Genomic DNA, 12,449 nt, shown 5'->3' with positions numbered 1-12,449 from the left:
ACGGCAGACAGCGTCCCCTTTTTACACATAACGGCAGACAGCGTCCCCTTTTTACACATAACGGAGAGAGAAAGAGGGAAAGACACAGTGCCAGGGAGAGAGAGACAATGTATCACTCATTATTCACATTACACTACACCATATTCACCTTATTCACATCAGGTGACTCAGCAGCACCCCCACACACTGATTGAATATAAAAATGTAGACTCACCAGTGCCAGGGTATGATGAAGGAGGCCAGGAGAGAGCAGCCACAACAAGCCCCTATGTGTCCTGCAGCTGGAGAATGACATCAGGGTCAGGTCCTGCCATCAGGCCTCCTGTACCCTCAGATGTGTGGCTGGCTGCTGGCTGAATACAGTTATAGCGCGAGGACCATGTCTGGGCACTACAGGTCCATCCCTACTTTGAGCATAGCTCAGCGTGCATATAATGCCGCCCGCCGCTTGCCCCACGCACAGTCTTTCCCGGCTGCTAAGCCACGCCCCTCACTGCTGCCTCCGCACAACGTCCAGGGGCCGTCTCTTGCTGCTGCCGGCTCATATGTATGCGCTGTCACCCGATTGGAGCTGAGAGCTCCAATCGCAGAAAGCAGCTAGAGCAGCGGTAGGCAGCTAGAGCCGCTGGTGCAACCCGCCTCTGTTCACTGCCGCGATTCGCTCCTCTTGCAAGTTGGTGGCGGCGCCTCTCATGTTTGGAGGGGGGCGACCTGCCCCCCCTTCCTGTTCTGACGCCTCTGGCGGCAAGCAATGAGTCAGTTTGACTCATTACATTCTACGCTGTCTTTGGGGCCCTTGACAGTGGCGGGCCCCAGTGCAAGGCACTGCTTGCACTGGCGGTAGGGTTGGTTCTATATCAGAGTGGAAGAAGGGACCTTTTGACATACCTAGGGGAGGAGACACGTCACCAGAGATGCTACGGCCGAATAGGATACCCAAAAAGTACCCTTGTGGGCTCGCTTCGCTCGCCATGCTTCGGGCTCGGTGGCTCGCCACCTGATTACTAAAGGTAATAGTTGGTGGCGTGGATAGTAGAGGAACTATTCCGCTGGCCTAGCTCCTCCCCCTTGTGTCGTGGCTCCTCTCCCTGATGGAAAAGGTCCCCTAGCCCACTTGAATCTAGCATCAACCATGGCGGTAGATCTGCCACTGCTGCAGCTACTGACTTCTACCCCTTCCTCCCCATTCATGGAGCAGTGGACTACTCCCCCCCCTCCACCACCAGAACCCCACAGCAGTGGATCCCCCCCTCCCCTCTCTCCCCACCACCAGAGCCCCACAGCAGAGGTCTTCATCCCCCCAGCCAGGTCTCCTTACCACTGAAGCCCCGCAGCAGGGGTATTCATCCACCCCCCTCTCTCCTTACTGCTGGAGCCCCGCAGCAGAGGTCTTCTCCCCGCAGGGTGTTCCCCGGAGCCCTGGTGCTGACTGTGTGTGAGGTGAGCGGCGGAAGGCCCTGGGAGGGCGGCAGGACCTTCGCTGCAGTCTCCTGCTCTCCCTGTATATGAAGCGGCCGCTGCGACTTTAAACTCCAGCGGGTGAAGCCGGGGGGTGGGGGAAGGGGGGAATGGGGATTATCGGCCGCCGCTGGTTAAGATTGGGGGGTAAGGGGGGGCGGGTGTCTTATGCTCAAGTCAGCCAGCCCAGGAATTGGGGGTGGTTTGGTGCCGGGCAGCCAGTCCAATCACATCAGTGTTAGTGACAGGGGCGTGCTTTCATATGGGCTGAAAGCACGCCCCTGTCACAGAGGCACTCATACTAGTGCCGCTTACAGGTTTTTTATTTAATGGGCTTCTACAGCCCGATGTTTGGCCCCCGCCCCCTGCTTCCGGCCCTTACATATTGACAGCAGGAGGCACCGAGACTGGTGCCTCCGAACACATGTAAAACTTTTTTTAACATAATTTAAATAATAGAAAGGATAAAGCAGATACTTATGACACAGAATGGCACTGCCTCCCCTGCCTTCCCTGACTGCACGTCCCTGCTGGAAACCCCCACCCTGATGACCCCAAAAAATGTTTTGAGACGGAGACACAGCTGTGCAGCTCTCTGCTTAGAGAATGTTCCGGGTGCCGGGGGAGCTGCTGGCTGCGTATGCACAGCCACAGCAGATCCCTCCATCCTCACACTGCCGCGGCCGTCCCTCAGCTGCTCCCAGCCTTGTATATTGTATGTAAGTTTTAAATGATTTATTTTATTTATTACCAGTTATTTATATAGCGCACACATATTCCGCATCGCTTTTACAGAGAATATTTGCCCATTCACAATCTAGTCCCTGCCCCAGTGGAGCTTACAATCTATATTCCCTATCACATGTACACACAGACACATTCACGCTAGGGATAATTTGTTTTGGGAGCCAATTATCCTGCCAGTATATTTTTGGGATTGTGGGAGGAAACCAGAGTACCCAGAGGAAACCCACGCAAGTAGGGCCATGGTGGGAATCGAACCCATGACCTCAGTGCTGTGAGGCAGTAATGCTAACCATTACACCATCCGTACTGCCCCAGTCTTTGTTTATGTGTGTTTTTGTATGATATGTATGTATGTATATACAAAAGAAAAGGGGTTCTCTTGGGAGCTTAACCACCACAGAGATCTAATACATATGATAAAAATATTGTTTATTAAAACAACATATTACAGTATTCAGGGCCGGCTCCAGGCCTACTAGCACCCTGTGCGAGAAAGCCCCCTCCCATACTCTATGCGCGCGCCTTCGGCGTGCGCTCCTGGAAAAGACACAGAACTGTGTGCGCTGTGCGGCGCCGGTGTCTGACATCAGACGCCAGCGCCGCATAGCGCACACAGCTCACTAACAAGCAGGAGGACAGCAGGGGAGATCAGGGCCGGCTCCAGGCTCCGACATGGCGGCGCCAGCGTGCGGCGCCCTTTAAGGGTGGCGCCCTGCGCGGCCGCTCGAGTCGAACATGCCTCGAGCCGGCCCTGACAGTATTGTCGTATAGACTTCCATAACATGAATAGCAGGATCACACATGTTGATTGAGTAATACATTCATTTGTGATAATCTATTGTAAAATGTTCTCAGTCGTTCGGTGAAGTGCTTATTCTTCAACACGAAAAAGCATGTGTGATCTGTTCACAAATTCATAGAAACCCAAATTCGTAGAAACCCAACGCGTTTCGTCCGTTAGGACTTCATCAGGGGTTCACATCTAGGTGGTTCACAAAAGATGTACATCAAATAATATCCCTTAAAATGACATTGACAAATACATTTTTTCAATCCACATATGTATCAAATATCCATATTTATGAAATCACTTCAGTATTTGATATTATCTTAAATGCTCAAATAAAGACAATAAATCATATAAAATATACAAAAGAAGAATAAGAAGAATAAGAATGAGAAGAACATTGGAGGAGGAGAGAACAAGAGAAGAAGAAAATAAGGATCGGAACCCTATTGTGCAGATCAACTTCAAATGTCAGATTAGAAACTGATATGTTACTATAGTTATTAGCTTGTTCTTTTCGTTATATAACCAGACAGTCCATTGAACGTACACTGATAAACAGTATGATGACTGTAAGAATAACATCTGGTTTATATGATACTAGGGGGCATATGCAATTCCGGGAGAATTGCGGCATTTTTTTGCCCGTTTTTAAATTCGACACAATTCGACCGCCGAATTCCGGCCGGCGGGTGCCGGAATTCGACATATTCAATAAAAAAAGGATTCGACAAAAAAAACAAACCGCATTTACCTGATCCACACGGACTGAAAGGGGTCCCATGTTTACACATGGGACCCCTTTCCCCGAACGCTGAGACCCCCCGTGACTCCTGTCACAGAGGGTCCCTTCAGCCAATCAGGGAGCGCCACGTCGTGGCACTCTCCTGATTGCCTATGCGCGTCTGAGCTGTCAGACAGCGCATCGCAAAGACCCTCCATTATATTCAATGGTGGGAACTTTGCCTGAAGGGACCCTCTGTGACAGGAGTCACGGGGGTCTCAGCATTCGGGGAAAGGGGTCCCATGTGTAAACGTGGACACAGTTGGCGTGTGAACATAGGTAAGTATGTGTGTGTCCAGTTTTTATTTGGGTATTTTTTTTGCAGAAGAACTACAGGTACCAGCGGGCCCGTTTCCCCCCGCATGCTGGTACTTGTGGTTCTCCAAGTATTAGCTTGCGGGGGAGGCTTGCTGGGACTTGTAGTTCTGCTGCAAAAAACAATATTCTTTTATTTTTACACATGTCTATCAGCCCCCCATCCGCAGCCCTTGGATGGGGAGGGGGGGGACAGCCTCGGGCTTCACCTCTGGCCCTTGGATGGCTGGAGGGGGGACCCCTTGATTTAAGGGGTCCCCACTCCTCCAGGGTACCCCAGCCAGGGGTGACTAGTTGGGTATTTAATGCCACGGCCGCAGGGACCGGTATAAAAGTGTCCCCCGGCTGTGGCATTATCTCCCCAGCTAGTGGAGCCCGGTGCTGGTTCAAAAAATACGGGGGACCCCTACGCTTTTTGTCCCCCATATTTTTTGCACCAGGACCAGACGCAGAGCCCGGTGCTGGTTCTAAAAATACGGGGGATCCCCTGTCCATTTTTTCTCCGTATTTTTACAACCAGGACCGGCCTGAGGCTGGTTATGCTTAGGAGGGGGGACCCCACACATTTTTTTTTCCAGAATTTTAACCCATTCCCACCCTTCCCACTGAAAACCATGCTCTCTCAATTTTAGTCAGTTAAAAAAAAAATATTATTTTAAAAAATATATAAATAATAGTTGAAAATCCTAATAGACAAACCAAGCACCTAATCCCTTCTAATATAAATAGATATGCTATTAGCAATAAAAAAAAACACAAAAAAAACATGTTTTAAATTTTTTTTATTAGATTCCGCCAGCAAAGTGAGGCGGAATGAAATTGACGAATTTACTGTCGAAAAGCACTGTTGTCGAATCGACATTTTCCAATTGAATATACTTTTGTCGAAAAGCCGCATTTTTACCATTGCAGACATGTCGAATTTGTGAACTGTCGAATGTCAAAAAGTCGAATCTGAAAAGTCATTTTTTTTGTCGAAAAGTACTGTATTGCATTGTTGAATATTTTTTTTTGTCGAAAATGCCCCGTTTTTCGACATTTTCGGCAATTCGACCGCAATTGCATGTACGCCTTGGTTGGTTAATTAAAGCGGTTATACATACCAAAGAATGGCTTCACCAAAAAAGTAAATACAAACAAAGCATGGAATTGCTGAGAATGTATTCCTATAAAGTAGAATTACACTCCCATTAGGTATATCCGTCCTTATGCTAAATGTAGATAATTTTATAAATGTGAAGCACCGTTCTGTTGAGGATAATTCTTAACAAATATAACAATAGCCCCAATAGGCAGACTAACATTATGATATTCATAGGAGGAATACATTAATTAAGATTTGATATAGTCTTGAAAATTAATTCAATCCACAGCTAATCAAGGTCCAATGAAATAGATGTTTCAATAAATTCTCTCACTATACTGAGGTGTGCCTATATTACAGAAATTCATATATAGTAAACCATTATAATTTAGATCAAATCATATATAATAAAACATCAGTATCCAAATGATATCCACATGTACATGTATATGTAGATTTATAAAGGACCATGCTGAAAGATAGACTGTTCCTATATAGAATAGTAATAATCTACTGTAATAATTCATGTATGGCCAGAGATTAAGGCTTCTTTACTGAGTATATAGAAGCTCTCAATTTTAAGTGTGTATTCCCACTTATGGGGATATTGATCCACCTGAAGACAGTGATTTGGACAACATAAGCTCACCTTTTAGGTACTAATTGACCTTCAAATTATGGGTGTGGCCGAAGTAAATCAGTAGTATATCTGTATGCTTCCTATGGGGTTAGGGATACTTAATTAGGATTAGGAATTCATTAAACCTTTTAAAAAAAAAAATACCAATAATAAGCTACCCCCAGTATGGCAACAAATTGATTAAGGGAATGTAGCAACTAAATTTAACACTAGTGACAGGCTGGATAGGTCATATATACACTTATGTGAATAAATAGATTATTTTATTCTAACTATTTAAGAGACAGGCTCACCTTCTAATAAATCCTGTTTTGACTTCAAAATTAAAAGTGCAAACCAGATGGATTCAAAAAAGCACTATCCAATCCAATCCCTATAAAAATGGGATATCTTAGTTGAAAGTTAGACATGTCGTATTCAATTTCAGACTGGATAGGATAAGAAATGTACCTGATGTAGTGTCTCAAGGTCCACCTCACAGCTATAAGTGAGAGTGAACTCTTTGCACCTATATATACCCCCTCTGTGATTGACATTTCCTGTCAGAATAATTAAGTCACTCAATTAGGTTCATTAACATCACCTAAAAAACCTTTTTAGACTTAATAAACCTATTGAGCTTTTGTTAAATGCATGCATGATTTAGAAAGATCCCTATTGATGCTTTATATATTGTATCTGATATAACAGACAACTTAAACAGGTTAAGGAGCGCATAATTGCATTCCACTCCTGCCGGGCGGCGTGCGTTCCACAGCCGCGACTTCCGGTTCCGGCGGAAATACGTCATGCGTTCCACGGACGCCAGGTAGTGCGTTCCATGGTTGCTGATGCCGCGCTCTAATATATCTGTATCTCTATGCGTTCCATGGACGCTAGCGCCGCACTAAACTTCCTTCTCACAGCCTCTCCAAACATTATGCCGATAAGCACAATTCTATTGTAACTAAGGATAATTTTACTTTCACAATCTTGGAACACATACCGCTGGATCCAAGAGGTAGCAATAGAGATTTAACCCTATCAAAACGAGAGACATACTGGATATACACACTCGATACCTTGGCCCCCAAGGGCCTAAATGAAGATATTGACATTGTCTCATTTCTTTAGGATTCTCCACTATCTTTTATTTGCTTTCTCTGGGTCAAGGATAGGCACCTTACGATTTGGGGTCAGTTTTATTTCTTTATTCCTTAGGATACTTTACCTTCTATCTGCTTTCTCTGGGTTAGGAATTCAGTTTCTATCATTTTCTGGTCATATTAATATTAGTAAGGAATGTTTACATACATATCCCTTACCTGGGTCAGGAATCCATCTCTGTCAGTCTCTGGTTTTGTTAATATAAGTAAGAAATATTTACATATATATCACTTACCTAATCATTTTATGAATAAGTTATTAGGTTGCCATAGAGTTTTATGGGATCATATATTCTGTCTTGAATTTTTTGTAAATAGGGGATCATGCTGATATAGATTGTTGCGTGGTTCTGATTCAACACTTCCAATCAAGTTTGAGACAATTGTGTGGTTCTCACTAATTTGAAGGGAGAACGGTAGATTTCTTTTTATTTAATTCTTTATCCATCTCCTTAGTAGGACTCATTTACAAGTCCGCACAAATCATTAGTTTTCACATCCTTTTAATACCCGACAGTGTGGGTAAACTTAAATGTTTGTTTCATTGTCCCTATCTCTTGGTCAGTAAAATGTTGGGATAGATAATAGGGAATTATGTATTAATGGTGGATCTATTGATCAACCCCCGATACTGTTAATTCACGTTATAGAGGGTATTCATTAAACTGAGATTAATTATAATTGGGTAACGTTATGTTGTGGTAGGTTAGTATTTTAATACAGATAGGGAGCACTATCTAATATTAAGCATGGTGTAATTAGCATCACTGTCTACAAAATAATTTAAATTTCCTAGAATAGTCTTTCACTTATTTTATGATGATACTAGAATTCAATTGGTCTACAGGCTGAATTCAGCGCATATATTCAATTTAAATATAAAAATGAAAATGAATTCACACTCACACATTATGATTGGAGGTATAATTTAATGCAGTAGGTATTATTCTAATAGTAATAAGGTTAAGAGTATTATTAAAGATTGGTTAATAAATAATGGATAATGTGTTAGGGATTTTGTGCACAGTAAATTTGTGTTCTTTAAATAATCATTATATTAATTTTGTTGCCCACTGGGGTTTATATAATAAATTAAAATGGTGTATAAATAGTAAACACGGATATTGATGTATTTATCTGTAGGGGTTCTCTATAGGGAATTATCTATCATTTTCAGCGGTACTGTTGGAGCCGTTTATAGTTGTGATGTCAGCGGCATATGTTGAAGGTATAGACATATGCTTAGTGCGGCGCTAGCGTCCATGGAACGCATGAACGACGTCCATGGAACACAGAGATACAGATATATTAGAGCGCGGCATCAGCAACCATGGAACGCACTACCTGGCGTCCGTGGAACGCATGACGTATTTCCGCCAGAACCGGAAGTCGTGGCTGTGGAACGCACGCCGCCCGGCAGGAGTGGAATGCAATTATGCGCTCCTTAACCTGTTTAAGTTGTCTGTTATATCAGATACAATATATAAAGCATCAATAGGGATCTTTCTAAGTCATGCATGCATTTAACAAAAGCTCAATAGGTTTATTAAGTCTAAAAAGGTTTTTTAGGTGATGTTAATGAACCTAATTGAGTGACTTAATTATTCTGACAGGAAATGTCAATCACACAGGGGGTATATATAGGTGCAAAGAGTTCACTCTCACTTATAGCTGTGAGGTGGACCTTAAGACACTACGTCAGGTAAATTTCTTATCCTATCCAGTCTGAAATTGAATAAGAAATGTCTAACTTTCAACTAAAATATCCAATTTTTATAGGGATTGGATTGGATAGTGCTTTTTTGAATCCATCTGGTTTGCCCTTTTATTTTTGAAGTCCAAACAGGATTTATTAGAAGGTGAGCCTGTCTCTTAAATAATTAGAATAAAATAATCTATTTATTCACATAAGTGTATATATGACCTATCCAGCCTGTCACTAGTGTTAAATTTAGTTGCTACATTCCCTTATTCAATTTGTTGCCATACTGGGGGTAGCTTATTATTGGTATTTTTTTTACAAGGTTTAATGAATTCCTAATCCTAATTAAGTATCCCTAATCCCATAGGAAGCATACGGATATACTACTGATTTACTTCGGCCACACCCATAATTTGAAGGTCAATTAGTACCTAAAAGGTGAGTTTATGTTGTCTAAATCACTGTCTTTAGGTGGATCAATATCCCCATAAGTGGGAATACACACTTAAAATTGAGAGCTTCTATATACTCAGTAAAGAAGCCTTAATCTCTGGCCATACATGAATTATTACAGTAGATTATTACTATTCTATATAGGAACAGTCTATATTTCAGCATGGTCCTTTATAAATCTACATATACATGTACATGTGGATATCATTTGGATACTGGTGTTTTATTATATATGATTTGATCTAAATTATAATGGTTTACTATATATGAATTTCTGTAATATAGGCACACCTCAGTATAGTGAGAGAATTTATTGAAACATCTATTTCATTGGACCTTGATTAGCTGTGGATTGAATTAATTTTCAAGACTATATCAAATCTTAATTAATGTATTCCTCCTATGAATATCATAATGTTAGTCTGCCTATTGGGGCTATTGTTATATTTGTTAAGAATTATCCTCAACAGAACGGTGCTTCACATTTATAAAATTTTCTACATTTAGCATAAGGACGGATATACCTAATGGGAGTGTAATTCTACTTTATAGGAATACATTCTCAGCAATTCCATGCTTTGTTTGTATTTACTTTTTTTGGTGAAGCCATTCTTTGGTATGTATAACCGCTTTAATTAACCAACTAAGTATCATATAAACCAGATGTTATTCTTACAGTCATCATACAATCTGTTTACCAGTGTACGTTCAATGAACTGTCTGGTTATATGACGAAAAGAACAAGCTAATAACTATACTAACATATCAGTTTCTAATCTGACATTTGAAGTTGATCTGCACAATAGGGTTCCGATCCTTATTTTCTTCTTCTCTTGTTCTCTCTTCCTCCAATGTTCTTCTCATTCTTATTCTTCTTATTCTTCTTTTGTATATTTTATATGATTTATTGTCTTTATTTGAGCATTTAAGATAATATCAAATACTGAAGTGATTTCATAAATATGGATATTTGATACATATGTGGATTTAAAAAATTTATTTGTTTCTTTGTAAATGTGACCAACGCTCTACTTATATAAGTAATACTGGGGTGGCAGCAGTACGTGTGAGAGGTTAAACCCAGAAACCTCCAGTATTTAAAGTTCAAACAGGATTTACACAACTGCGCCTACTTGCAAAATAAATTATATACAAATAAACGTCAGTATTTTTCATACTACATATTATTCCGTGGTTCTTTCACTTATACTGACAATTTATTTTGCAAGTAGGCGCAGTTGTGTAAATCCTGTTTAAAAAATGTATTTGTCAATGTCATTTTAAGGGATATTATTTGATGTATATCTTTTGTGAACCACCTAGATGTGAAACCCTGATGAAGTCCTAACGGACGAAATGCGTTGGTTTTCTACGAATTTGGGTTTTTATGAATTTGTGAACAGATCACACATGCTTTTTCGTGTTGAAGAATAAGCACTTCACCGAACGACTGAGAACATCATACAATAGATTATCACAAATGAATGTATTACTCAATCAACATGTGTGATCCTGCTATTCATGTTATGGAAGTCTATACGACAATACTGTAATATGTTGTTTTAATAAACAATATTTTTATTATATGTATTAGATATCCGTGGTGGTTAAGCTCCCAAGAGAACCCCTTTTCTTTTGTCTATTCTATGTTTAGTACCCCTTCTGAAAGGGGGTATTTCTCAGTGGTTTGAGCTTCATCAGATATTAGCGCAATTAAGGAGTCTTAGTTCCTTTTCTATGTATGTATGTATGTTTGTGTATGTGCTTGTGTATGTATGTATGTATGTATGTGTGTTTACATGTGTGAATTTGTGTATGTATACATAACTGTGTAATTTATATATATATATATATATATATTTATCTATCCGTCTCTCTCTCTCTCTCTCTCTCTCTCTCTCTCTCTCTCTCTCTATATATATATATATATATATATAGTAATCCTCTTTGGGTCCTGTGATAGGACCTCTATTGAAGAAAAATAGCACTCCAAGGACTCAAATAAAGTCAAACTGTATTAAAAAAAAAATTCATGGTGCAAAAAACAACGTTTCAAGGCTCTACGGCCTTTTCATCTGGTTATGCATCATAGGTGAGGTGAAAAACAATAAACAAAATACTTTTTTTTTTCACCTCACCTATGATGCATAACCTGATTCCGTGGAGTGCCGCCTATTTTTCTTCAATAGAGTTATATTAATTTCAGGAGGGCACCCCGACATCTTTGCTTTTTATCATCCAGAGTGCCAGACGACCACACAAATATATATATATATACACACTGCTCAAAAAAATAAAGGGAACACTAAAATAACACATCCTAGATCTGAATGAATGAAATATTCTTATTAAATACTTTGTTCTTTACATAGTTGAATAAGCCGACAACAAAATCACACAAAAATTATCAATGGAAATCAAACTTATTAACCCATGGAGGTCTGGATTTGGAGTCACACTCAAAATTAAAGTGGAAAAACAAACTACAGGCTGATCCAACTTTGATGTAATGTCCTTAAAACAAGTCAAAATGAGGCTCTGTAGTGTGTGTGGCCTCCACATGTCTGTATGATTTCCCTACAACACCTGGGCATGCTCCTGATGAGGTGGCGGATGGTCTCCTGAGGGATCTCCTCCCAGACCTGGACTAAAGCATCCGCCAACTCCTGGACAGTCGGTGGTGCAACGTGGCGGATGGTGGATGGAGCGAGACATGATGTCCCAGATGTGCTCAATTGGATTCAGGTCTGGGGAATTGGCGGGCCAATGCCTTTGTCTTGCAAGAACTGCTGACACACTCCAGCCACATGAGGTCTAGCATTGTCTTGCATTAGGAGGAACCCAGGGCCAACTGCTGGAGGATGTTGTAGGCAGCAGAACGTTCTCCTTGGCGTTTCCAGACTCTGTCACGTCTGTCACATGTGCTCAGTGAGAACCTGCTTTCATCTGTGACGAGCACAGGGCGCCAGTGGCGAATTTGCCAATCTTGGTGTTCTCTGGCAAATGCCAAACATCCTGCACGGTGTTGGGCTGTAAGCACAACCCCCACCTGTGGACGTCGGGCCCTCATACCACCCTCATGGAGTCTGTTTCTGATCGTTTGAGTAGACACATGCACATTTGTGGCTTGCTGGAGGTCATTTTGCAAGGCTCTGGCAGTGCTCCTCCTGTTCCTCCTTGCACAAAGGCGGAGGTAGCGGTCCTGCTGCTGGGTTGTCGCCCTCCTAGGCCTCCTCCACGTCTCCTGATGTACTGGCCTGTCTCCTGGTAGCGCCTCCATGCTCTGGACACTACGCTGACAGACACAGCAAACCTTCTTGCCACAGCTCACATT

The 12,449-nt window shown here is 41.7% G+C and overlaps 1 protein-coding gene and 2 long non-coding RNA genes across 4 annotated transcripts in view; 2 read left to right on the top strand and 1 right to left on the bottom strand.

Annotated features, from left to right (window-relative positions):
- LOC135056311 (uncharacterized) overlaps positions 1-12,449 on the top strand; it is a 119,115-nt gene that overhangs the window by 52,123 nt on the left and 54,543 nt on the right. The gene's annotated exons all lie outside the window — the stretch shown is intronic.
- The window catches only part of CARD14 (caspase recruitment domain family member 14), a 230,857-nt gene that overhangs the window by 168,125 nt on the left and 50,283 nt on the right, over positions 1-12,449 (bottom strand). The window contains exon 1 of one of the 2 annotated variants that reach the window (XM_063961287.1): positions 6,266-6,288. The exons of the other annotated variant lie outside the window; for it this stretch is intronic. The gene's annotated coding sequence lies outside the window, so the exon portion shown is untranslated. Of the gene's footprint in view, positions 1-6,265; positions 6,289-12,449 lie in introns of those variants that run through there. 2 annotated transcript variants of the gene reach the window in all.
- LOC135058024 (uncharacterized) lies at positions 8,638-10,649 on the top strand. Its single transcript, XR_010244541.1, has 4 exons — positions 8,638-8,662; positions 8,740-8,819; positions 9,030-9,100; positions 10,439-10,649. It is a non-coding gene; the product is annotated as an uncharacterized LOC135058024 (long non-coding RNA).

This window comes from Pseudophryne corroboree, chromosome 3 (assembly GCF_028390025.1).
Source record: "Pseudophryne corroboree isolate aPseCor3 chromosome 3, aPseCor3.hap2, whole genome shotgun sequence".
NCBI classification, from domain to species: domain Eukaryota; kingdom Metazoa; phylum Chordata; class Amphibia; order Anura; family Myobatrachidae; genus Pseudophryne; species Pseudophryne corroboree.
Note: the sequence above shows the minus strand (reverse complement) of the source record. Positions and strands in the feature narration are given on the sequence as shown.